The 26,170-nt window shown below is 36.5% G+C and overlaps 1 protein-coding gene and 1 non-coding gene across 2 annotated transcripts in view; both read right to left on the bottom strand.

Moving 5' to 3' along the window:
• Positions 1–26,170, bottom strand: part of ko (Stork-head domain-containing protein knockout) — a 698,943-nt gene that overhangs the window by 425,520 nt on the left and 247,253 nt on the right. The window lies entirely within an intron of this gene.
• TRNAS-GCU (transfer RNA serine (anticodon GCU)) lies at positions 5,061–5,133 on the bottom strand. Its single transcript has one exon. It is a non-coding gene; the product is annotated as a tRNA-Ser (tRNA).

Raw genomic sequence — 26,170 nt, 5'->3', positions numbered from 1 at the left:
AACTCAGTGTATGGACAAAATTGACGCACCATTATCATTTTTCTTTTTCCTTCTTAGCTTTCATTGATTCTTTACTTGAAATGTTTTTTTCTTCTGTAAATTGCCATTGTTTGTTTGTGTATTTGTTTGACTTTTTTATTACTCTTTTAGCTCTCATCTTCTATTTGTTATTGTATTGTTTTGTATGCTTTGTCTAATGGCAGTCTCTACTTTGAGAAAGCTTTGATAAATAAATAATAGAAAATATGAGAATATGACAAACGTATTGGTGATGTAATGACCCTTGTGCAAGTGACAAGAATCTTATAAAAGACCAAAATAGGTATATTAATTTATTCCAGACAGTGAGAAAGGAAAATGAAATTCAACACACAATTCTGACGTCATACTAACGTTACTTAGCAACGCTCAATTTTAAGATGATGCATTAAAAAAATTAATTAGGAAAATACATTAAAATGCTATAACATGAAGTTGGTTTGAATGGACGTATAAGCAGGAAAAAGCCATGGGTAAGTAAAGTGAACAGTAAGAAGAGGTTAGAGTTTGCAAAGCCGTATGTTAGCAAGCCACGTGAGTTTTGGAAACAAGTATTATTTACTGATGAGTGTAATTTTTCCCTTATTTGATTCCTCTGACAAGCGACAGGTATGGAGAAAGAAGAACGAGGAGCTAAGAATCCACAGCCCACAATAAAATATGGACGAGGATCCATAATGATATGGGAATATATGTCGGAGACTGGGATAAGTGAATACCATGAAATGTCTACAATTATGAACAGCATGCGACTCCAAGTGTGCAAAAATTAGGCATCGATGGCGACTTCTGTTCAACACACTGCTTGGCTGCTACGGAATATACAGTACACCTCATGTGCTAAATACATCTTCCCAGTCTTTGGATTTAAATGCGATAAGACCAACTGTATGTGCGTGCAAATGAAAAGGGACCATTTGGAGGCTTTTAATTCCATATATAGGCAATGATTTCAGTGTGATCCAGTTGACGCAGAACTATAATGTCTACAAAATTTATTGCTTAGGATGTGATGATACGAAATACATGAAAAAAATCACCAGTTTGAATCATTCCTTTGTTTTTTTTTTTTTAAGAGTATAGCATTGAAATTTCCCAATAAAATTTTCATATATCTAGATAACTGATCAAAAGTATATTCCAATTCCTCACAGAAGCTATCCCTTATAATTATGGTCGTCTTACTCTTCTGTAGGGGCGTGAGCATTTATAAACACGATATCGTACCATCTACCCTTAAGTACTAAATACGATAGATAGCCTGTCATCGATAAATTCTATCTTTTTTACTGCTGATTTTATTATTTTATGAATTGTTGTGCTTTTGGCAGATTTCATTATTACTATAAAAGAAACGAATGCACGCTTCGTAGCCTACTACGACAGTATAAACTGTTCTACAACATTCTGAAAATACATACATACATACAGACACACCTACATACACACACACCTACATAAATACACACACCTACATACAAACATACATACATACATACACATACTGTACATGCATACATACCTAGTACATCCAGGCAGGCAGACAGACATAGAAACAAAAATTTCAAAAATACGATTTTCGGTCTCAGGATGGTTGTTTGCAGGCCTACGTGTTTAGACCATTTATTTGTGCAAAAGCGAAAATTAGCAGAAAAATGTTGGTTACAGTTTTATTATTAGTATAGATTGTTCCTTTCATGATCCCCAATTGCAGCCAGAAAGTCATCAAACTCTTTGCTGAAAATTAAAGGAAAACTGAATTCAAGAATAAAACAATTTAGAAAACTTTAAAGTTCCGTGAATTTATATTAATTTGTTACTATGTCTTCTATTATTATTATTATTATTATTATTATTATTATTATTACTATTATTTGTATAAAATATTCACGTTATAAAAGATACATTAACGTTACTTTTCGTTTCTGACGAATGATCTGGCACTACTCAGACAAAGTTGCTTCAGCCGCCACTGGTTGTATCCTTTGAATCTTCTTTTATATCGCAATAACTCTTATATCCCACTTTTTTACTAACACTTCTTTATTTTTAATAGTCGTCAGTAAACCCGTGCAGCAACATTTTATTCCATACATGTTTCCTTTCTGTCGAGTACAATGATTCGTTGATAGAGTGAAATGTAAGTAATATGCATATTCAAATGTCTAAATATACTTTTTTTTTTTTTTTTTGTAAATTAGTCATTTCGGCATTATGAAAATGTAGGCGAAATCGAAGTGGAAGACACGTAAGCTTCAGTTTCGTTGGACACACATAGGCTACTTGAAGTTGTATTCGTACCAGTATGATATATAGACCTGAATTTTGGTGGTGTTCTATTGAATTTTCCACTGTCACAGAAGAGGAAGATTCTTCGAAACTTCGCTTCTTCGGTGGAGGCCTAGAAGTCTCTTTTTCTTTTTAAACGAGATGGAAAACCGAATATGGTTGGTATTGCATTAGGCAACAAAAGTCTCCTCTCGTATTTAATATCCAAATGTGCAGAACACAAAACACTCTCTATTGTGGGAAACCACTTCTCTCCATTTGCGAAGCCCACTGCTTAGTTAACAAATCATTTTTCAGTGGAAATCTGTAAAAAGGATGAAGACGTTACAGAATCTTTCTATCAATAGGCCTAACTGTTATTACATGTACAGTATAGTAATACCAAACAATGACAGACTGCTTACTTGAAATATGACATATTCTTTGTTTTGTCGCTTAGGTTGCTATAGTTACAAGCAGAGCACACAAGAGACATCTTAATTACGGGATTTAAAAATCTCCACCTGCGTAAACGTCTCCTTCTGCTAAAGCGAGCTAACCAGTTAAAATATGGCGGCTGGTAGTTCAAGCTAGCACCACCAAGAGCGCTGATACAGACATGAACGCAGAGTCCGTGTGTGAACGCCACTCTATATTCTTACTTCTAACTCGTTGGTTAGGACCAAGATGATGCTGCTCAGCACAAGATGGCTGACTGGTTGGCATTTCGATGGCCGGACTCAGGTCCATAGAGGCTCATTCTGCCTCCTACATGCATGAATGTTACAAGTCCGACAGGTGGCCTGGATGGCATTCGTGAATCCGACGCTGATAGCCGGGCCATTCTGCCTCAGCTATGATAGACCCAACTCACAGTCTCAGAGGAGTACGTGATAAGCCTCTGGGGAATGGAACCCTAAGACATTTAATTGTACAGTATATCAGCATCAGTGACCGTACCATCTCCAAGACTCAGCCCAAGCCTATTTTTAAACTATTTCAGACGATACGTGAAATGAGGGAGAGATAATATTGATGGAATTAAAAACGGAAGTACCCCGAACAAAAAATTCTGTTGCGCACTAGAACTGACAAGCAAACTTTCTGATGGGGGCAGATAAAAAAGTTAATTTTTTTTCTTCCACTATGTTAATAATGTCAATAGAAGTGCTTATACAAATTTTGGCCACTCGACCGCAATTACGAGGGCCGTAAAAAATTAATTTACCAGTTACCGTTAACAGAAAGAAAACACAATTTCATTGGAAAAAGTTAATGGAAGAGACACAGCAATGTTGAGCTATTTTTCAACATATTCCCCACCGGAATTGAGATATTTGTTATATCATGGGATCGACAGAGAGGTGCAGTAGGCTGTCAAACGCTGGTTCCGATCCCAGGCAGCAGACTTCTACGACACAAGGATACAAAAATTGATCCCACGGTATGGCAAATGTCTCAATTCCAGTGGGGATATGTTGACAAATAGTGAAACAATTGATCTATCTGTTTCAATAAAAAGCAATTATGCTTTTTTTCTGTAAATGGTTCCAGGGAAAATCACTTTCTGGACGACCTCGTAATTGCGGTCCAGTGGCCAAACTTTGTATAAGCACTTCTTCTGACATTATTAACATGGTGGAAGAAAAAAATTTAACTTTTTTATCTGTCCCCATCAGAATGTTTGCTTGTGAGCTGCTATCACAAGCTAATTTCCCCCGTAGGCACGCTGACTGCCGAAAGAATACTTATAAAGTGTATATACACAGGAAACTCTAATTCAAATCGCGGCGAGTTCCAGTGAGAAACTGTAACTGGCAAAGGCAGGAATTATGTATAACTGACAATCACCTTTATCGCTGCTGTATAATTACCACGAAACTACCTCATTGGATCATCCTCCCATTAGACTCACTCCATGGGGATCCAACACTGATAGTTTCACACAGCCAGCATAGCCATAGAGATTTCTGGAGGTATTATTAACGAAACGTTGGCGCATAAGCCGCGAGAGATTAATAATTTTGTCTATATTTAATAGACCTATGCTACCAAGTAAAATACAACAAATATGCATAACTAGCAATACCAACCCATATTCTGTAACGTGCATTACCAACGGTGGGGCCTCTCAGGCCCACAAATATAACATTTATTTTATTTTTTCAAATTATGCTATTTTGTTTTTATATCCATTAATTAAGACTTCAAATGTTATTTATTTGCTGTAATTCAAGAAACATTAGCCTACATACACGACTCAGTGTTCATATCATAATAAATTATGAGGACTAGGAACATAATACTTGGGAAAAAGCTCCTTGAGGCTTTGAAGTAATATTCCCAGTGATACAAACTTGTCATTCTGGCGGCGTAATTCACTTGTTTTCTTGTCGTTAAATCTAAGAATTCTTGTTAGTTCAAAGAACCGAGTTCGACTCATTGCTCTATAATAGATTTGTCGATCTTGCAGGAAAGACCACAGATCTTGGTCGTGTCGTGGTTTGCGCAATTACCAACAACAAACCAATGTAACAAAACAACTGTGTGCTGTGCCTCATTGAAGTAGACTTTTATCAGATTCATATGTGGAATAAGGAACAACTGTAGGCCTACTGTTTCCGTCATAGAATTTACTTTCCCCTGTCTACGAAGTCCCATTTTTTCACGTACAATATTCTGCACAATACAAATCTAGCTTTCAGGTATAGCTCTCTGTGGAGCTGAGTTAAATAATTTCAAGTGAAAAATTGTTCCGGGGCCGGGTATCGAACCCGGAACCCTTGGATAAGCACACCAACGCTCTACCAACTGAGCTACCCAGGACGGTTTGTCAGCCCACATTGAGGTATGTGGATATAAAGGGAAAAATTGAATCCGTATCTGGTAGAGTTCCTGGGTAGCTCAGTCGGTAGAGCACTGGTGCGCTTAGCCAAAGGTTCCGGGTTCGATACCCAGCCCCGGAACAATTTATCCCTTGAAATTATTCAAATATTCTGCACAGTTGGTGTGAGGATTGTGCTGGAGGTTGTGTAACATATACACGTCTAGATTTTGATGTAAGTATAGATTTCTCCACTAACTGACACATTGTGTTTATCCTCATTTTCAACTTCAGTATCAGACGATCCAAGTTCTTCGATGTTGTCCTCAACTTCACTTGTTTCTGTATCTGATTCGTCTAAGACAGTGGTCGTCAGCACTCGCTGAAATGGGTAATAGGTAAGGAGTGCATCGGTAAATCCTCGAGTAACAGACGCTAGCCCGAGAGTGCATTGTGCTAATGATCGCTGATCTAAGACATCATTGACTATCTTCTCCATGGAGGTTTCACGAATTGCATACGCCGACATAACTATCTGACTATGTCTATGAACAGAAAAAATGAGAAAGACAAGCTCTCATACCAAGCAGGAAATTGTAATAAAAACCCGACAGCTGTTAATACCATTGTTGAAGAGAAAATTCTATTTCAAACGTTCAAACAATAATTGAAAATAAACTATAAATAAAAAAAACTTGAATTTTCCGACCCTTTCTTTTACCAACGGGGGGGGGCCTCCAAGGCCCATTGTCAGTTTACGGTCCAACTGACACTATTTTTTTTTAATTTGATTCGAAATACTTAAGAAGTTGATAATGAAAAACTAAACCTGTGGGTCTTAGAGACCCCCCCCCCGTTGGTATTGCTACGGTTAAACAGTTTTCAGCATCATCAAAACCTTACTGAATGAAAAAACTAGGTAATTTAATTTCCTACACTGGAAAGAAAAAGTTCTTACGGTAACAGGGCTCAACAATGGTTACAATACATTAGTAACGTTTCTATATTTCCTGGAAAAAGATTACACCTTCAGTCAGTTGAAACCCATTTACAACGTTAATTTACACGTATATGCTTAGACATGGCAACACTGAAGACTTACTCTTGATTAGGAAAAATGAACAATGGTGGAATAGCAATTAGGAACCATTTATTTTGTTTTGGCTTGTAGAATTCATTAACGCTACGACTTCGATTGAAGAGTGTGATCCCAAAACGCATTCAGTCAATTTTCATGAAAGGACTGTGCTAGTTTTTCTTTTATCCACCGGTCTGCGGACTCAGCGAGTTTTCAAGTGACACGCACAGTAACACAAACCTTCAGACAAGGCTTGGCATTGTTTTGGAAGAAAAGAAGCTTCAAATATGATAATATAGGTCTAAAAAAATCATATACGGGTGCACGTATAAATCATAAAATGGCCAAAGGGACTGAGCGAGTTTTGGAGATTTCACTTGCCCTTGGGAATGCCGGGATTTTGATGGAATGGGTAGCCTGAGTTATTTCAGGTGCTTCCTGGAAAACATCTCTATTGTGTCCTTATAATTTGAATCCCCCAGTTCAGTGGTAGTTATAGAAAAATATGAAAATTTGATCAAAACATGAAAAAGAACATTCGTATGGTGTTAACTGCATTCTACACATCGTCGACTGTGAAAATCATTCATCCCATACCGCTGCCAGGAATAATTTTGATTTTAGAATATGGAATATCATATTTGCCTTTCACTACTGATAACGTTATTAAAGTTAACATGAGTAGTCCGCAGAGTTAGCTCTATGGTAGCGTGTCTGCCTCCAGACTAACCGGCCCAGGTTCGATCCCCGGAGGGGGGGGGGAGGTTAGAAATTTTCATGTAAAATTTCTACTTCGAGCCTAGGAGAGATGCGGTACACTACTTCACTAGATTGTGCACCAAATCTCTCCGCAGTGCATATGAAGAAATGGCATATGTCACTGTTGATAGTGACCCCCTTAGTGCTATTCGACAGGAGTAAGCTACGTGCCGTCACCGGGTTTCCCCTTCTCTATTCCCATCATCATCACTCATTCCATACACTATACACTTACACTACAGTCTAGTATAGTATATACAGTCACGAAGCTCAATACGTAGTAAATATGCATCCACAGATAATTGCTAACCACTAGGATCGCTAATATCACCCCATTACAGACAATGCGAAATAGTACCGGCACAGTCTATTGTTCCTAGCACCCTCACAAGTCAAGCTTCGTGACTGTATACACTAGGCTGTGCTTACACGAACACATACATTCACCCTAGTACACGACATAACTCTCCACTCCATGTACAGCGTGGCCAACCGAATTGATGTGCAACTAGAAAATGAGTCATAGTCTTGCCATCTATCCGCAATATGCGGAACCCGAATCACGTAAAATGAAGTGGGTACGCATTGGATACATAGAAATTGACATAAGTGAGGTGACAGTAGTGGTACAGGTTATGTGGTGGTGGTTGTAATGCTAATAGCAATTCCTGTCAATACACGAAAGTAACAACCAATTTTTAAAGCATTTTGCACACAGGTGTCAAATTCGTGAAATGCGAGTTTGCTCAACCGTTACTGCTTTGTATTTGAGTGGACAGTGTGAACCGGTCTTGGCATGAAGCACATCGACAGCTTCGCCCTAGCCTTTGTCTCAATTCCAGGCCGGATGATGACCGCACAACTAGGTAACAGAATTCCTCCCCTCTCAAGTCACATACATCAATAATAGGGGGGATTCCACCCCGAACTTCCACAGGGAGGTCCGCAAAAGCAAACCCACTGGCAAGTGTCGACTTTCAAGTCTCGCATCCAATATGTATGCGGTTCTGATTTGAATATTGAATATCGTGATTTACATCTCTAAGGATTCTAGATTTGATGTACGTAATTTCATTTCACGACATTCTGAAACAAAACTTGTACGGTATGTTTCCTTATGGAATAGGTAGTTGGACCCATTCATATAGGAGTGGTTTGAACAATGTAGACCATATTTGTATTCCTTCTATTTGGCGAATATATTAGCAATATTTGTCTTCTCGCCTGGTTTCTGAGGGTTGTTTTCGTGATTATTGATGCACTTCATAGCCCATTTCACGCAAATGTTGGTAATAAAGCAAGTGCTTTTGTACAAATGCCTGCATAACTTTCACATAGGAGGCACACTGAACCTTTCTAACGTTTTTGTTTTACTTCTTAACGTAGTTACAAAAATAATATTTTTAGACACTTGACAGAACTTTTAATCTGTGCCAACAAGAAACTTTCGTTGGCTTTCTACATGCGGATATCCGCAGATTGCGTTTGGTTTAATTGTGTCTTTTAGATAAAATTAATATAATTTTATTCATTATTTCCCTATATTGAACATACATAATTTTATTTACGTAAAGATTATAATTATTTTTTTTTGTTCCTATAGAATACATCTGTTATGGTAACAATTAATATTAGAGGAGAAAAACTCGCTCAGGCTCCGGGGATCGAACCCAGGTCCTTGGTTCTACGTACGAAGCGCTCTCACCATTGAGCTACGTCGAAGTCCAATCCACAGGACCGGATCGAACCCCTATCCTCCAGTGTTTTTTCCCTTTCTGGCCTGACTCCCAGTTGGGCATGTACTGTACGTTGACATTTTATATTAAGTCAACTGCATTATACAAGGAGCGCACTCAGTTGAGTGACTTAGTGGCCTGGATTCCACAGTAATCTGTACAGTAATATGCACTGTTGCTCCTTGTAGCTATAATGGCAGTTGACTTAATATAAAATGTCAACATACATGCCTAACTGGGAGTGAGGCCACAAAGGGAAAAAAACACTGGAGAGGGTTCGATCCGGTGCTGTGAATTGGACTTCGGCGTAGCTCAATGGTGAGAGCGCTTGGTACGTAGAACCGAGGACCCGTGTTCGATCCCCGGCGCCGGAGCGAATTTTTCTCCTCTAATATTAATACATAGCTTTTCCTATCTTTCACTAGAATCTAAATGAAAACTAGACTAGATTGAAATATGGTTTCACGTAATTCCTTACAAAACTTACACAATGTATTCACATAATCTATTTATCAGTTACATGTGGTTTTATCCCCTATTTTTCACGATTATAACATAATATTCAATTTTTTCCTACATTCTAACACATGTGAAATCGGAACGAAAATTACCCAACAATTTTTTATTTTCATTATAATTTAAGAGGCCCTACAATTGAAAGCGATGGACTTTTTTTTTCCGAAATATGACATTCCTAGGTCTCATAATTTTCTTACAAAATTTCAGCAAAATTTACCGTATATGAACAAAATTATGTTGTTTATGCAGCCATAGCTATCGAAATCTTTTAAAGTTGAAATTCCAACAATACCTCATTTTAAAGCTCTTATCTTCTCGAAAATACTAATTTGTAAACTATATTCATTGCTGTGTAAGATTAGAACACAGTCGGAAATTATTTTATCCTAGAGAACACGATAGATACCTAAAACTTACATTATTCCTAAAACTTACATTATTTTTTCTAACAGTCCTTTCATACGGACGTTTGGACTTTTGAAGTCACTATATTGAAGATGGGAAACTGTAAATCCTAATACAGACTTCGATTGAATTAAGAAAGTACCGGTACTGTACTTTCTTACTTCCTCTAGAGAACAGAGAAATAATTGAACACAATCCAAGTAACACCGCGACGAAATATTTCACTGGAATGGTAGCAATAATGAAAAAAAAAAAAAAAAAAAATACCAAATCAGTAGGGAGTAGAAATATAATGCCTACAACGTCGATATTAAGAATAACAAAGAAAGATTAAAATTTCACATATCGGTAATACAAACATTATTTTTTTGAGGCAGTAGTAGAAACACGAAGTTGTATCAATATTATATTAAGACAAAAATTAAGGAAGCAGAAAGTAGGATCAGACGGAATATCACATCTGGAGTCACACAGTTCTAGTGGAAGAAACTAGACAGTCAACTGTATAGGCAGTGTGAAAGGGGCGCGGTGACACATTGCAAGTAAGAAGTTAGGGAAGAAGAGGTGACATTTGCAGACTATCGGCATGCAAATAGGAATACTGCATAATTCAAGACAAGCAGACATTGTCTTGTGGGGAAGCATAACGCGTGCATCACGTAGCTACATTACTCATACAATAAAAGCGATTGGTAAGGAGTGTGGCGGACTGGCGATATTACTGCAACATAATTGAGTAATGTTCCTCATTAACATCGAGTAACTGTGAAGTAACAACATGTCTGACCGTGAAACGAGCGGGCCCGAGTTCAAACTCTGGTTGGGACAATTACCTGGTTCAGGTTTTTCCCGTGGTTTTCCTTCAAGTCACCAAGATCAAATGTCGGAATTAGCCACGGACCTACATCCCCCTTCTCCATAAAGATCCCGGTACTCTTCCAAATTTACATTCCACATTTATTACTCAGTTACACGAGCGAGGTTACTCGATTCAACTCGCATTGCGAAAGGACACATCTTTCAATGTGCACTTTCAAACACCTCACTTGTTACACGAGCCAGTTTACTCGAGACCACTTGCACAGCGAAAGGACTAAGTGACTTTCAATGTGCAAACTTACACCCTCTTCTTCCGACCCTGCAGTCAGCTCGTTATGCTGCTCCCCCCTCCCACGTATGTTGTAGCTAATAGGTTACGTCCAATTTTGGTCATCCCCTTCAAAATTTTCTAGAGCTCCTTCAATGAAGCAGCGAAAACCGAAGTGAGACAAGTGGTCAACAGGCTTGGAGGTCACATATGCAGTTTTTCACAGCCCCAACTCCCATTTTACTCTCTCTTTCATTCATTCATCAAATGCTGGGTAACTTTCGGCGTTGGAGCCTGAAATCATTTCGCTGGCATTATCACCTTCATTTCACTCAAATGCTAGATAACCGTCGCACTTGATAAACAGTCGTATAAAACAATTAAAAAAACCATTGAGTGGCCTGGCCACTTGCATAGCCAGACTCCTGGTACTGACGCTCCATTCAGACGTGGGTTCAAATCCACTTTTGAACAACAGCAGCAGTAGGAGTAGTAGTAAATGATTATTTGAGACCTTACTGACTCTCGCACGTCAGCCTTAAGGCTACCTCATATAACCTTCCACAGAGGCTCTAGTTCTGGTCTTTTTACAAGCTACAGAACCTTCAACCCTATGCAAGGATCTTCCGTACTGCCCAATGTAGAGGCTCCAAATATCTGAACTTCCTCCTTTCCAGGATTTCACACTCGAGCAGGTTCAGTATTCCACCCACAGTCTACAATCGGGGTCTCCACGAAAGAGTCCCATAGTTTGTAGATGTTCCTTGAAATGTCCATGTCCAGTGATGAATGCAACCGCTCTTTTCAGTTTATTTTTACTTAAAAGCAGAGAGATCTGGTGAGAGCTAGGCTGGGACCCTCGACCAAAACTCTGCCAAGAGATCGACCAGAATAAGCTAACCCCTTTTGGCTAACTATCCATTCGAGGTTTTCCCCAACTGTAAAGCGAATATAGGTAATCCCATGGCCAATTCTCGGACTCATTTCGCCAAATATCACACCTCACTATCACCAAATTTACAGACGCTAGATACGCGCGGGGTCGATATAACGTCCTAAAAATACACACACAGTTGCTTCTAAGGCATAGATGGGCATCGTGCCTCACTTGAGAAATAATGCCTCACTGACCTTCAAAGAGCTTATCGCTCTGAGTGACATTATCTTCACAGTCCCCGTTCCTCCCTCACGCAGCTCATAGGCGTGGGTAGGTTCTATATCAGTTTCATAAGCAATATCAGTGGTGGCATAATGGCATTATCAAAGCAGTGTGTACCCGTTAGAAAACGATTATTTCATGAGAAATGGGAGGAAGAGTTTTTTTGCTGTTTAGAAGGGGAGAACATACGATGTATGTTATGCTCGAAAATCCTATTAGGCATTAATAAATTCAATATACAATATTACTCCTTATGTCATAAAGAACATGCTGAATTAGACGGTAAGACAAATTAAATGTTATTTTTCGTACTATTCCGAAGAAAATGTATGATCTTAACATTTGCATAGTATACTAAATATGACATTATACCTTAAACACGCTGCATTAAAAGGTACGAGGAATTAAATGTTGTTTGTACGCATTATTTCCAAAAGAAATTTATACAAAAAATATCAAATGTGCGTAGAAAACGAAATATGATTTTCTGAAATTATTTTAGGTCGAGAACGTGCAAATCTATTAAGTAATCTTGATAAACGCCAGAATATTCAAGAAAATAAACGTAGACAACGTGATGGAATATTATTGGCTTGTTACGCAATTTCTCGCCTGTGATTTAAATCAATTCAATGATGGACAAATAGTAAAGAGGTTTATGATTAAAGCTGCCGAATTAATTTCCCAAATTGAATAAAAGTTTTCGAGTCTCTTACGTTAACCAAGCGCTTTCCTAATAATTCGCCACTGACCGCCTTAGCGATTACGATAAGGTGATGCAGGTCACAGCAGTTTATATTTCCCATCCTACTCTGCAGTCTCCTCTCCTAGTAAACAAACTATTTCAAATCGAGTGCCTCACGTAACCGAAAATTGTGCCCATGTATGTTCTAAGGTGACCCAGAATCTGTAAACCCGGGATCGCAAGGATTAAGAAGTGTGTCATGTCCAACAGCTTAAGATTTTTCTTTATATTGTAGCTTGGCCTTGTAAAAAACTGCCGTAACAGTCCAACGGTAAAGATAACAATGATGATGACGATGCCAGTTAAACATTTAGGGCCTACTACTAACCGTGCCAAAATACTCCGCAGGAAAGATTTGTTAAAATATTTCTTTTCATAAGACGTTCACCTCGAAAATAGGTCTGCTCTCATTGTCAGACATACACACGCCTATAGGCCTACTCGCATACAAACCCACTAAGCTATCCTCCTTGAACACACAGTCACTGAATGTCTGCTTTCAGTACATTCATCATAAGTCGAGTGAAACATCTAAAAGCGGTTTAAGTAAGGATCAATGCAAGTAAGATCGTTACGAGATACGAAAATAATAAGCGACGGGTTCGCACAAGGAGATTCAATATCAGAGATTACAATCCAGAAAGAAATTTGGACTACTGTATTCTACAAGGTAATTATACTTTCATGCGCATTTAACACGACAGTACACATCTAATCTAGGATCTTTATGAGTATCTGAAAGTGGGAAAGAATGTTACTGTACTGTTGGAAAGTTTCCTACATAACTGCTTGGTTTTGAACGTAACCAGAATGCTCATTTCTCGATGTATCACAGATATACAGAAGGGCTTAACGGACGAGACATGGATCATTCCTAAACTCTTCAGTTCAAATAGGGTTTTGTGCACTTGTGTTTCATTGAGATGCAAGCCAATTGTACTTCCAGCTAAGCAGGTTCCACGATCAGCCACAATACGCATTCCTGCCCAGACATCAAATCCACAAACCATAACAATTCCGATTGTAGTCTACCGTACCTTACATAATATCTAATTGAGTTAATATATCCCAGTCAGGCGAGCAGCAACTTGGAGGGCTTAAGTGTGTATTATGCACATCTGTAAGTTGTCTAGAATCAATCACTGGCATCTACCAATCTTTGGATAAACTGCAAGGAACATCCAAAATGGCCAACAATCGATTCAGCGTCACGCAAACACAAGTGGTGTCCTATTTTTCGATATAGAAATGGTAATGAAAGTGGAATTGTGGAGAATTTTGGTGAACTCACGAAGGAAACAGTGAGAATCTCGATAAAAAAATCTTCATAACCTTCGCTTTGTTCACTACAAAATAATAAACTCCGCCATCACTCGAATCCGAAGTTACCGTAAGCCAACTTTGTGCCAGCTGATTTATCAAGACGGCTCTTGATGTGCCATAACCAAATTGCAATTTAACGCAAAAATTCTTCTTACAAAAGGGCGCTAGTAAAGAAAGGGTTTTCGCTTTTTTTTACAATATTATATATAATTCCTTAAGATGACTTGTACAGACTAATAGTTATTTTATGCATACAGTTTGTGTGCGTGATGCTAATTTTAAGACGCAAATCGTAATATAGTTCTAAGTTCTCGCTTGTTTTGGTTGTGAAAATACAGTTAAAGTTTGAATCCAGTAGAACCTGTACATTTCTGTATTTATTTATTATTTTGATCTAATATTAAAGCGTGTCTTGTCTGGCAACATGAAATTCATTGGTTTGACTAAAGCAGGCCGGGACACTAATACCTCAATCGAGTCACAGCAGATTACCGCTTAAGTATCCACTTCATTTTCCCCGGCTGAGACAGTAATGTTTTTGTCGGATACGAGTAGGCAGGAAGCTAAGCAATGCTCAGTGACGGATTGTATAAGGCAGGCATAGTACGTTTCACGAACTTTCGGCTCTCGTTGGTCGCCTAAATCCACCACTAATGCACAGTGTCTTACTGTACCTTTATTTCTAAGGCGGTGTAAGCGAAAAGAACATGGGCGGGGGTTTCTTTGCTCCCTTTCTCTTCCCCTTTATGCTCAGGGCTGAACTAAAGTGAGACTAAACAGTTTACGATTCAGGAGATATCGTCTGGAAATTTATTTTGACCACACGAACTTTAATTATTAGTATGAACTCCGAAAATCCAATCACTTTCAAATGTATTTCTGTGTATTATTACTGTACTAGGCCTTTTTATTAATATTATTAATTATTAAGTTCAAATTTCAAATAGCACTCGCTAGTAACTCTTGTTTCATGAACACTGGCAGTTTTTTCAAAGCATACCGGTACGATGCTGTCAACATAACAGAAAATAATTGGCAGTTCTAGTATTTGGCAATACCGAAATTTGAAACAAAGTTACCAAAAGAAAATTCAACTTGGCAAATAAAATCACTATAATCCACTAGTATAAAATCTAGAAACTGAGGGGAAATGGTTAAGGTTTCATCGTTAAAGTATTAAGTTAAGATCTGTATTATAAACAACGCAAAAGACACACCCAGCTTTACAGAGTTGAAACAAATTAGTTCATAATTACCATTTTTTTATTTATAAGTGATATTATATATAATGCAGTTGTAACTTTATTATTTTATGCAGATTAATGAGATAAGATGCATAACTCTCCATATAGTAGGCCACGATGGAAGCTGGATTATTATTGTTATGCAGCAAACGGAAGATAAGCCATTCTTGTCGAAAGATGTGCAGAGCCCGATGTTTCCTAATACGGAAAGTGATCGTGACTCCGGCTGACCTGCAGGACAATTCCCACACTGTCCCAATGTAGACCGAACCAGACAAAGAAGAGCGACTGGTCGAAGCGATGCGGTGCGGTGCGCCCCAGCCCGACCCGGCCCGGCCCCGGGCGCCTCTCTGCACGTGATTCAACACAACGCGCTCGATGCAGTCTGACTGCTTAGCTTTTATAAATTACCAGACTTTGAGCAAAGTGTCATTTATCATCTTCAGGCTCTGCATTACCATCGTTCTTCCACGTTATAGTGCCTGTGACCAGATAGGGTCTGACTTCAGCGTATCAGTAGTCCTAGTGATTACTGTTTCTGCGGTTCACTGTAACATTCTTATGAAAATAATTTTAGAAATTCAGTATTATATTGTACACCATGTACGTCAAGTAGGCCTACACATTTTACTGTTGTAGGAGAAAAAGAAATCTACTATTCTTACCACTGCACTACTTATATTAGCACTGAAGTTTAAAAAAAAAAAAAAAAAAAAAAAAAAAAAAAAAAAAAAAAAAAAAAAAACACTATACTTTTCTTTTATGCTGAACCTCCTTGTTCATACTCTTATCAAGACAATTCGTAAGTAACTTTAATCCAAAACCATGCTGAGTCAGCACGACAATACAAAACATACCTTGTCCTTATGAGGTGGATAAAATTTCAACCTTCCTACAAGGAAACTAACTCGAATTCGTTTTTCCTTATGTAGGGGATAAATCTCAACCTTTCTACAAGGACTCTTCCCAAATTTTTGTCGAACTTTGCAACATATTGTAACTGGATGAGGTAAACTTCATTTAATTTTCCTTTCAAACAACAGCATCTATTCAGGGACTCGTAAGCTATTATTGTGATGAAGGAACAATGGAGGAGTGAGAGAGAGTTGAAGGGAAAGCGATTTAAGGAAAATCTGCTTCTGCACCTGTAAAATCAAGGTCGATCATGGCAGAAAAAATGTCGTTTTATTAACTGACTGAACTGGGAAGGCAACTTAATAATGGTAAAAATGAACGGACTCATAGAACCACTGCCATCGTGATCTAATACAGGCCGTAAGGCAGACCACGTGACTCGCTTAACAGCTGATCGCGAAAGGCGGTCTTTCAACCATATGAATTAGTTGCAGTGCATGAAGAATAACATATATTTCTCTGAAATGCAGTGTAATTGCGTCAGTAAAATTTTAAACAGTGATTGTGAGACGCTTGAGACACAATTTACTTGCAATTTAAGGTATAATATTATTTTTGGTGTGAAAATTACGTTGTTGCAGGCAAAGTTCGTATGTGTAATACCTGCCTTTATTTCGATTAAATATTGCGCCCTTATGTGGTTAAGTGAAATTTTGGTCTTATAAACAGTAGGCTAAATATGTGTAATAATATATACGTGAAAGTGAAACATTGACTGGCATGTAAAGTAAGTTGTGATTAGGCCTAAGTGCAGCGTTACCAATGTTACTCTTGTCTAATCCATTATTGTTAGTTTACCGTATTTGTCTTATTAAATTTAAATTATTGCTCCCTTTTTATTTGTGAATAACCTACATTATACGAGTAAATAATACGACTTTTGATAATATACACAATTTGAACTAAAAACGAGATACATATAGTATATTACAAAAAATTATACCCTATAGTTTCCATTACTGTTACAGTATCTAGAATTGTAATTAGTTGAAATAAAGCACTCATGCTTCATTACGAAATTCTTGCACATTCATTTATGCACGTTTCAACAATTTTCAGTTGCATCGCACGCATATTTTAATGTGTTGAAGTTATAGGTTATGTTTATTCTATCAGTACTTGCCTTATTTCCATATTCGCAATTATGCATTGTAATTAAGCATAACGCTACGTATAACTCATAAATGCAATTTGTCTACACTTCAATTGTATTTATTCGTTTCATACGGTACTCCAGTCTGAAGTCTGATTAGTGTAATATGTTACTAGGGCTAAACTAGCGCTGAGGTAGTTCCCTTCGTATTCATACATCTTGCATATACAAATTAGTTCGGTTCGTTCAGGATTTTAATATGCCTTGCTTATAGGATCAAATGCATCTCCACAAAAAATTAATTCAACTGTTTTCAGTTCAGAAATTACCGGAACCATACCTCAGCGCTACTAAGTAATATAACATATGTACATTTCATAGGAGGGACTGTGGTGAATTTTCTGCCTATAAGTAAGGACGGTAACCGTGTTCTGAAGTTTATCCTAAAAAATATATTCTTCTTTGTTAAATCTCAAAGCCGTTTTCGTTCTCAACTTAAGCCTAAAATGTTGACGGAGATAGGTTATGTTAACATGGTAAATTCTCTTCACATAAAAATAACACAGTTTTATTTATTATTCCTGCCACATTATGCAACACATAAATGGAACTTATGCACATATTACATTGAATAAAAATTTAATTATATTATTTATTTGTTCCCTACTATACTGGGTTGTAATGAATTGTATTTATCTAACCTACCAGATTAACACACAACTGTACATACACTAATTTCATAGGAGGGACTGTGGTAAATTTTGTACCTACAAGTAAGGAAGGTAGATGTGCTAAATTAAAATCACAATAAAAATAATTCTTCTTTATTAAATCTCAAAATAGCTTCCATTACAAACTTAAAATGTTGATGCAACCAGGTTATGTTACCATGTAAAACTCCGTTCATATTAAAATAACACAGTTTTGTAATTATTTCTGCAACATATTATGCGATAAGAACTGTGAAGGGGTCTTATACACACATTACACTAAATAAAATTGAGCGCCGACACGCATTAAAGTAATATATTTCACTCAGCTTCGTATACTCAAATAGAAAAGCCCGACTCATCGAGTGACATCACACAACCTGCATTACGGCCTGGTCTAGATCACGATGGCAGTGATAGAACATACGTCTGTCTGAAAAGTTCTTAAGCGTAAATTTGTACAAGAATATTGCGCTGGGCATCCATCAACCGACAACGTAATTATTTATTGTGAACCGTTCTTCTACGAACTCGTGGTTAATGGTGCAACATTGTGTGCAGAGCTTCTGTTGAGTTCAGAGTTTTCTATACATCTACTACTATGTAGCCAGCGTTGTGGAAAGAATGGCGATAAAGTTGTCTGTAGATAAAAGTGCTACAGAAGCACTGGAAATGGTACAGACTACACACGCCACAATGAAGTGACAGTATGAAGTGGCTGGGAAGACAATCACAAAATTCAACAATCTGCGACTATAGAAGTCCCGAATAAAAAAGGTGCACATTAATCGAGAGCTGTATTTATGAAGACCTACAGATTAGAACAGAAATTTATATTCTCCTGAAGAGACTGAGTCTGGTGGCACAAGTCATACGTCAATCCGATTGTTTTCTGATGCATGACAAAACACCATCAAGGCTGCACTTGTGAAGCTGCTTTTTTTGGGGGGGGGGGGCGAACAGAAAAATGACTGTTTTTGATTAACCCCCTAGTCGCCAGACTACCGGAATACCGGTATTCAATAAGGAAATTATATTCTAAGTGACAGTAATAAAGAACTAAAAACATTCGAGGAAGGACATATTTTATTAAAATGTATGAAAGTACTACGAAAAATGCAAGAAGTGCAAACTCTTAAAGGTGCATATTTTCTTTTTTCTGATTTTTTTTCTGTCTTGCCGTATTTAGTCTTCTTTTTATTTTGTAATTTAAAGTTCGTTCACAAATACGAATTCTAACCACTTTTTTAGATATTTTATTCAGTTACAGGCTGGTTTGGAGTAATTTAGATATAAAAACTACCTCTTTAAGTTTAGAAATCCATAGCCTGTTACCATTACAAATTGTTGCAGTCAGTTTTTTTATATGTTAGCACTGTGACCTTCTACAATCATTCTATTGCATTTTCAAGTATGTTAGCCTCTTCTTATTTATAATAATAAACCTAAGTTTAACTACACTCAATTCACCCCATGGATGGGGAATCTTGGGTATGATGTGTATTATTATTGAAGTAAACATGCTTTTAAGTCCTTATAAAATCAAATTATCCCAATCATAGGTTAGTATATGTATTCTAAAACAGAATGTAGAGGTTAGGCAGACATTTATAAGTTTTAATGAGACCTAACAAGATAAAAAGAAGAAGAAATTATTTGTGAACTTAAAATTTCTCCCATTAAAATCAGGGGCAAAAAACGACTTCAGATATTTGTCTTTCACCAATCCTTAATTTGTTTATGTGACATGATCTGGGACGAAAACCAGATAAGTTACCAATTAATTAACCTATAATTATACACAAATTACCCCAAGTTTGTAAATTGTTCTTTACTAACAAATTATTAATGATCAGGGAACGGATTTATATGGACTAAAAATATATGAAATATGTAAATATATATGTAGTTATTTTTACCAAAATATGGAATTAAATATGGATTTTTACCAAAATATGGAATTAAATATGGACTTAAAATTATAAAAAAATGACTATGTACGTTAAATATTGGTACATTTTAATCAAACTAAACAAAAAATATAATGGACGTACCTTATCTTCCAATGTAGTTTCAACAAAACACAATTTTTATTGTCTGTTACCATAACAATAGGTTACAAACATTTCTTTCAAGTGCTGAAAAGTGAATCTTCTTCTATTGTCTCTGAGGATAGATTTATACTGACTAAAAGAGCGTTCGACGTCACAAGAAGTAACTGGTACATAATTCAATTTCACAATGTCTGCTGGGGATAAGTCCAAGTTAATCTTCACTGTTGATTCACCACTCATCACAGCAACAACCTTTTGTAGTTCTTCATATCCAGGGTTTTTTGAAAGTACAGTGTCCACCTTAGCTCTTACTGCATCTGCAACTTTACCTCTACCACGATTCAGTTGTTCCACAGTACTATTTATAATTTCAAAACTTTCAGATAGTGAAAGGTGCCTATTTTGGAGACTTTTGAGCGTTTTTATGATGCATGAAAATGTATGCTGAATGTGAGCTAAGTCATTCTTCACACTTATGTCACAGGTAACTGTTTTCGCAGTATCAATTGAGACTGCATCTTCAGAGTCCAATGCAAGGAGAACATTGTTAATAGAGTCTATATGTTCGGCATAATATTCAACTGCTTCTAGCCATGTACCCCATCTAGTTAAAATTGGCTTTGGTGGCAATGGAATTTCAGGGTACATTTCTTTCAACACGTTAACTCTACTGGGAGCTTTGAGAAATACTTTTTTCACTGATGAAATCAACAAATCTACTTTAGGGAAATTGTCTCTGACCACTTCTGCCACACGATGAAATGCATGCGCCACACAAGTAAAATGAGTCAATTTAGGATATACAACAGATAATGCTTGTCCAGCTTTGACCATATAAGGGGCAGCATCGCTAATAAAGAATAACACATTATCGTACATAATACCCTTTGGCCACAGGATACCCATAGCTTCGTTGAACAGTTTAACTATAGTTTTGTTATTGCACTTTTCTAGAACATCACAATGTAAAAGAATTCGTTCAGAATATTGTTCACTTAACAAACCGATAACTACATTACCAACAAGTCTACCTTCTTTGTCGGGAGTCTCATCAATGGAAACCCAAATTGAACTATCTTTAATTTCATCTCTTATCTTCTGTATTGTCTCATCGTAGATGGATGGAGCATACGTCTTCCTAAGTGTTGACTCATCCGGGATTGTATGTTGAGTATATTTTTCAAGGAATTCCCTGAAGACCTTATTCTTTAGTTTGTAGAGAGGAATATCAGCATAGATGAGAGAACGGCACAGGTCGATGTTAAACTCAGATCTTACATTCGATGTTGTTGGTTGTGTTAAAAACAATTGTCTCTGCTTGGAATTTAGTTGTTTGTTGGCCTGATGTTTACTAGTTGTAATGTGTTGTTGCACCAGGAACTTTTGTGTAGATGATACTGCACACTGACACAAATTACAAAATAATATTTTATTGTCAGTTGATAAACCATCTTCTTTAAATTCTGAAATGTAACTTGTTAGTTTTGATTTTAAATTGACTGAATGACGTACTTTTGGCATATTTACCGTCTTTATAGTATGATTTACAAAACTGAACCTATGTGTACTCTGACTGGCATTTAACTGTTGAGCTGCACAACTGAAGTCTGTTAAAAATTTTAAATTAAATTAATACAGTTTTGTAACTTACTTTCCCATTGTTGATAGGACTGCTAATTTTCAAATAACTCTGATGTTAAAGGGATTACTGAACATGTGTTTAAATCTCTATTGTTGAAATGTATTTTTAAAAGTTAATGGAATTTTGTTTTGTTTTATTGTTAAACCTAATATAATATGGACTGTTTTATATGAAATATGGAAAATATATGGAAATTAACGAAAATATGTACTAAACTCTAAAATATGGAAAAATATGGAAAATAAAAGTAGGATTTTTCAACCCTACACATTGTGAAACATAAAGATAATGCAAAATATAAATTATATTAGCTTTATAAGTAAATATGTATTTACATATAAATCCTTTCCCTGTTAATGATATATTACTACATTATTAAAAACAAATTCTAAACATATGTAACGTACACATGTATGAATTTGATGACTGTATCACAGCTGGTTCCCCAACAATATTTTTTTTTTAATTCGATGTGTCATTTCATATACTGGTAAATATAAAAATAGTTTTTTTTTACTAGGCAGTATCAGTGTCAGTGCGAACAACACAAATTTTTAACATTGCATGATAGACAATTGAGTGGCTCAGTGCCAGAGTTGCCTAAGCCACAAATTTTTTAGCCGCAGATTTCTGCATAAAATGGCTGTAAATTATCATTTATATGTGTGCCAAAGTATATGTACTAGATAAATATTAGATTAGAGTAAATGAGAAATAATTTCCAATTGACAGCATATAGTTTTAAAAAACGAGGTTTGAGTTTAGACTTCAATAACTTTGAGTGTAATGAGGCTTAGGCAACTCTGGCACTGAGCCACTCAATTGTGAAATAAACAATATATATTAAATTGGCATGTATTTTAAGACTGGGTAAAGTTTTATTCAATACACTGTAACTTATACCCAAATTACCCCCACCCCTCTATCTACGAGCTTGCATTTTTTCATTCAGAGAAATGATATGTAATTCAGATTTGACATCTGAACTTCTTTTATCTTTTCTTAGTGTGGCCTTTCACTGCTCCTAAGAACTTTATTTCAGCTGTCGATATCCTTGACCAGGCCTTCAATTTTATAGCCGACAATCATTATTATCATATACTATTATTATGAAACTAATCTAACCTCACCATTACATATTTCTTTCATTCTGTTTACAGCGCTTTTTGGAATTATTACACTTACATTTTGAAGCTTATTACTAAACAGCGGAAAAAAATGTCAAATAAAAGTCATGTTTACGGTTTACAAGTAGTGTACACATAGACTATGGCATGAGGTGTGCACGCTTCCCAAGTAGGTAGCTACAACACGGTACCGTCCGCAGAGAGCACCACGCAAACACCGAAAACAACTGCCACTCTGCGTTCTCAGTCAGTCCTCGTCCGTACTTGAACAGAGAACATTGAGATACGTAAACATATTATTCATTTGTGTTCGGTGAAGTGATCACAATGCCGAAGACAGATTTTAAAAAACATAGGGTGTATTAATACAAGAATATAGTGTCCACATTTTTAGTAGTGATAATGGTGAAATAATTGTCTGTTATGTATGTGTGCATTAAAAAATAACAAAACAATCGATACAACATCAGTGTAATACACAGAAACACACAAAAAATGTTGCTCTATGTTAGAAGAAAATAAGGGTTCGAGTTCAAATTCCGCCTCAAATATGAAATATGACTTTTGCCAGGATTTGTGTCGAATGATAAGTTGCAATATTCCAGTCAAAACTTTGGACAATCCTCACTTTAAAGGGTTTATAGAAAAGTACCGGTACACAAAATATCAGGCACCTTCTGAATTATCGATTCGAAAACAGCTTACATGCACGCGCCTCTAGCATGCCTACTGTGCTAATGTAAACAACAACCCTCTGACGAGACAAACTAGTCGCGTTGTATTTAGTTACCTTCACATCCGAATTACTTTTTTCCGCTGTCTACTTATTACTTTTCATATTTATGTCTATGCAATATTCAAATGTAACTTCACAACCAAGATATTTTGAAAATCAGTATGATATGTGCTGATGTATGAACCCATTCGTGTTTCACAATTTTTGTTTAAAAATATCAAATAGAATTTATACTTGTATGGATGCTGAAAAATAAAATCCTAGCACAAGACTACCCTGATATTCACACACGTAGCAACATTTTCCCATGGCTGTCAGTGTCACGACTGAAGGTCAACAATTGGGATGAACACAGTGCATTATCCGTTCCTGTAGAAAGTGTCGACGGAGAAACTCGTGACTCTGTTCAAAATTCGGAACAAGCAGAAGTTTTTGCACATAATATGGTAACAGCTTTCTCTTCCTGCGCTGACCCCTGGCTCCGCCGCGATGGGTGACGTGACCTCGCCCACACAGAGTGGTCAACTATGTGCACGAGCGAACCAGTTCACCTTTCTGATCACAGCCACAGGTTGTCTAAGTAACTTTCCAAGTATTCGTAAAGAACTTCACTCATGTACTGTCTCTCCTGTCACACTGGAAACACGCGTAATTCTCTTTTCACTTCTAGAGGTGAAATAATATATCACCATCACCATCACCATTACCATCATCATCATCATCATCATCAAAATCACCACCATCAAAGCCCGGATTTCTACGCACGATCAACCAATAAAATAAGCAAGCAAATAAGCACGAAAAATGGTGAAAATAAGCACCAAAATAAGCAAAAACGAATACACGGAAATATGATGATAAATCATTTGTTTCGTAGAACTCTTAACTTATTGAAGGCTGTTGCAGTATACAAGAAAGGTCATCCCGAGATTTTCCTGTGTGATGCTCCTGCGTCTGTCAGTGAAGAATGATTTGTACAGTGAAAATATTCTTTCGACGTCGCGTGACGTCAGAGGCGCATGTGAAAACCACCACAATTCTTCTTCGGTGAATTTCTCTTCAATATCTGTTTCTTTACCAGAGAGATTTTTAGAAAATTTGACACAGTGTTTTGTAACCGGAATTTTTCTGTAATACCTGACTGAGTTTGTCGAACGCAATTTTTCTTAAGATAATGTTACCGAAATTTCGTCTATCAGAGAAAGTGAATGTTCCAAGGAATTATTTCGATCTTCCAGCTGCTTTAAAATGTCGAGTATTTTGGAGAAACGGTTATGGATGTATTGAATCTTTTCTTGGATGCCAATTTAAAAAAGGGAATCAGTGATAAATGACGGCTAGGAGTGAAATACTGTATGCGCTTTTTAAATTAGTTTTGGGTAAAATATGCTGTTTTAATTAAAAATCGTAAAATAACTAGGCCTAAGCAAAAACGTTTTCCTGCGAAATAAGCATTTATATGCACTAACAAACATAGTTAAAACTGTTTATCTAGGTGTGTCTTACGAAGTATATCCTTTCTGCTTACCTTTAAAAGTGTGAAAAAGAATATGCATTTTGTTCAGAAAACAGAGCTTTAATCATCATCGTCATAGGGTATAGGCTAGTTCTTCTCCGAATGCAATGTATAGGCCTTCCTATATCGTTTTTTTTTATTTTCATATTTCCGTTTTAGTATCGATCTTCCCTTATTTCCCTGTCCTACTGGATTGCATTTCGATAGCTTTTTACTATTCTCTAGTTGTTTATTCTATTTGCGTATTGCAACATTGCTTTCTATTCTAATATAAATTTCATTTAATTTAAAGTGCTTCAAAGGCTTTCGCAGTCTCGAACAAATAATGTACTTAATTACGAAGGGTATTTCTATCGACTCAGTTCTTCACTCGTTTTTAACTGTGCAAGTTTTTGAACTGTATGATAGAAATGGCATCGTTACTATCACATATTTTTTTTATTAAAATAGGCAAAAAGAATCTCCGTACAGTAAGTTATATTGTATAATATCAGCCTAGAACGAAAGACAATTGTAATAAGCTGCTCAGAAGACACAAAACAAAATTTTCCCTAAAATAACACTTAACTTGCATTATACTCTGAAAATATACTACGATATCAGTGGTAACGTTGATCGATAAATACACAGGAAATGTTTCAGAATCAATAAGCAAGAATAACTAATATAAGGATAATTGGCTACTCTGATCGTAAAACAGTTATATGTATATATTGTAGTAAGTAAAATAACTTACGAGGAAGAATAAGCATAATTGTACGAAACAGTAGCAAATTGTATTCAGAGATATCTCAACAGAATATGATAGCTACAACTAGTGAAAAACGTTTTCTCAGAGGCTAATCTTAGTCTCATTCTCCCTCATTGCCTCCTTCCTCCTCTCACTTAAACTCATCTTCTGTTGCTTCAAACTTCAGACATAAAACACAAAGCAGTAATGGAAACAATACCTTATTCGCTATTTCTTTTTTTCTAAATTTGAGCTGAAATTTCTAAATGTCAAGTTCGAAAATATTCAATTGGCCACTGACTGGGGAAGCATTTTCTCATGCATTCGTTAACAAATTCGCCTACACTAAGCTCACCTCAGATAATTCCAGCTTTCTTTCTCAAGTACAAAACAACAGCTTTGGAAAGCGGTTTCTCTTAGGATTATCATACTTTTTTTGTGAGTAAAAATAATGCTTTTTC

This window comes from Periplaneta americana, chromosome 2 (genome assembly GCF_040183065.1).
Source record: "Periplaneta americana isolate PAMFEO1 chromosome 2, P.americana_PAMFEO1_priV1, whole genome shotgun sequence".
NCBI lineage: Eukaryota > Metazoa > Arthropoda > Insecta > Blattodea > Blattidae > Periplaneta > Periplaneta americana.
The sequence above is the reverse complement of the archived record's forward strand: the minus strand, read 5'-3'. Positions and strand labels throughout refer to the sequence as shown.